The sequence below is a fragment of the Nyctereutes procyonoides genome, unplaced genomic scaffold (assembly GCF_905146905.1).
Source record: "Nyctereutes procyonoides isolate TBG_1078 unplaced genomic scaffold, NYPRO_anot_genome, whole genome shotgun sequence".
Lineage (NCBI taxonomy): Eukaryota > Metazoa > Chordata > Mammalia > Carnivora > Canidae > Nyctereutes > Nyctereutes procyonoides.
This window is the reverse complement of record NW_026575051.1, coordinates 25494781-25497676: the sequence shown is the minus strand read 5'-3', so window position 1 is coordinate 25497676 and position 2896 is coordinate 25494781.

Sequence of the window (2896 nt, the reverse complement as noted above, 5' to 3'; positions counted from 1 at the left end):
TAACACCTGGTACTAAATATGGTACATGGTAGGTGCTTAATTGACATCTTTTCACTGGGAAAAGGTAGCATGGGTTTATAGGACTGAGAGCATACATACTTTGAAGAATAAAGGTTATGGTACCTAGTCACAAATAAGCAATTAAAACAAAAACTAATTTGTTTATACTAATCCTGCAGTAGTTACGAATTATCCTTGGAAAAAAGAGAGATCCAAATAACATTCACTAAATGATAACAGAGCCCAGTATAGATATGGTACCTAACTTTAATTGCAGTATAATGAATAGGAAATAAAAAATTGTATAGTGATATATACTTCATTGCATCATTTCTAAGATACATAGTTTCCCATAATTTAACATCTCTAAAATAAGAAATCATTTTAAAATTAATTATTCTTGTTGAAATCACCAGGATCTAAAGAGATGAAAGTCAGTTCCTTATTAGCTGAGTACAGCAAGAAAAAAAGCCTCTGAAGAACTGCTTCAAAGTCATTATACACGGAATTAATTTTATATGGGGGACAGAGCTCCTCAGACAAGAAATGACAAAAATTCTGAGAATGGCAAGCAGTCTCAAGCACTCTAATATGTGAGTTTCCATAAAATAGAATGGTATCTGTGGGCAAGAAACAAAGGAGCTGTACTACTTCTCTTGAGAAAGACACCACTGGGCTTCCTCAGTAACTCAGTTTTAACTCAGTTATGTGACATTTTCCATTAGCATGAATAAAGCCTGGGGAAAGTGCTAGAAGAACGGGAGATTCAACCTAAGATTTGTATAGAACAACAAACAAAAGACCCCAAATAACCAAAGCAATCTTAAGCAAAAAGAACAAAGCTAGAGGTATCACAATCCCAGATTTCAAGATATAATACAAAGCAATAGTAATCAAAACAGTATAGTCCTACCACAAAAACAGATACATAGATCAATAGAATAGACTAGACTAGACTAGATAGCCAGAAATAAGCCTACAATTATATGGTCAATTAATCTATGGCAAAGGAGACAAGAATATATAATGGGGAGAATATATTCTCTTCTTTTCGGTTGGGAAAATTGGACAGCTACATGCAAAAGAGTGAAACTGGACCACTTTTTCACAATATACACAAAGTCAAATGGATTAAAGACCTAAATGTGAGGCCTGAAACCATAAAACTCCTAAAAAGAAACACAGACAGTAATCTCTTTGACATTGGCCTTAGCAACATATATATGGATATGTCTCCTCAAGCAAGAGAAACAAAAACAGAAATAAACTATTGGAACTACACCAAAATAAAAGCTTTTGCACAGGGAAGAGAACCATCAATAAAAGGAAAGAGCAACCTACTAAATGGGGGAAGTTATTTTCAAGCAACACATCTGATAAAGAGTTAATATCCAAAATACATAAAGAGCTTATACCACTCAACAGCAAAAAAACAAAAACAACAACAACTACAAGCCCAAACAATCCAATTAAAAAATGGGCAGAGGACCTGAATAGACAGACATCTTTCTAAAGAAGGCATAGAGATGGCCAACAGACACATGAAAAGGTCCTCAACATCACTAATCATCAGGCAAATCAAATCTACAATGAGATACCGCCTCATGTTAATCAGAATGGCTAGTCAAAAAAGCAAGAAATAACAAATGTTAAGGATATAGAGAAAAGGGAATACTTGCGCAACAGTGGTAAGAATGTAAATTGGTATAACCACAATGGAAAACAATGTAGAGGATCCTCAAAAAATTAAAAACAAATAACATATGATCCAGTAATTTCACTTCTGGGCATTTACCCAGAAAAAACAAAAACAATAATTCAAAAGATATATGTACCCTTATGTTGACTGCAGCATTATTTATAATAGCCAAGATAGGGAAGCAGCCTAAGTGTCCATCAATAGATGAGTGGTAAAGAAGATGTGGTACACACATATTGTGGAATATTCGCCATAAAAAGTTCTCGCTATTTCCAACAATAAGAATGGCCCCGGAGTGTACATATTATGCTAAGTGTAGTAAATCAGAGAATGATAAGAACCATGTGATTTCACTTATTGTAGAACCTAAAAAAAAACACACACAAAAAAAAATGAACAAATAGAAAAAGATTCTTAAATAAAGGGAACAAAATGTGGTTACCAGAAGGAAGGAGAGTTGGAGAATGAGTGAAATAGGTCAAGGGAATCAAGAGGTACAGATTTCCAGTTATAAAATAAAGAAGTTACAAGGATGAAAAGTAACATAGTCAATAATACTGTAATAACATTGTATGGTGAGAGTGGCAGCTACACTTACCATGGTTAGCACTGACTTATGCACTTGACTTTGACCAAGCTTTATAAATTGGATTGTTTTTGCTTCTACTGGAAGTCACAAAATTATTGAATCAATGTGTTATATACCTGAAACTAATATAACCTTGTATGTCAACTATAGTTCAATAATAAAATTTTTAAATAACATAAAATTGAAAAAAAAAACCCAGGGGATTTATTTTTCAGGAAAACATAGTTTTTCACACTTTACTGTCATTCTCAACCAGGCAGCAGTGATGATACATTGCCATTGCCTGCACATAAGTAAATATGGTCATGGTTTTTCATATTGTCATTTTAACTAAATTATGTTAGTACTATAGGTGCTACTTTTAATTACCATTTAAAATGTCTTTAAGAATTACATTATAATTCTGCACTGAAATAAAAAGTTGTGTGTTCAAAAAGACATAGAAGCCATGTGGCAAGATATATATTTAATAGTCCAGAAGGAAATTTCCATCTTTAAAGTAATGAATTCTATTATTTTTTCTTTTGGACATCAAAACCAAAGTGATTTATTGGCACTAAAGGAGAAAGGCCCCACAAGAAGATAAAGATGTGTTATCTTTTGTTTCG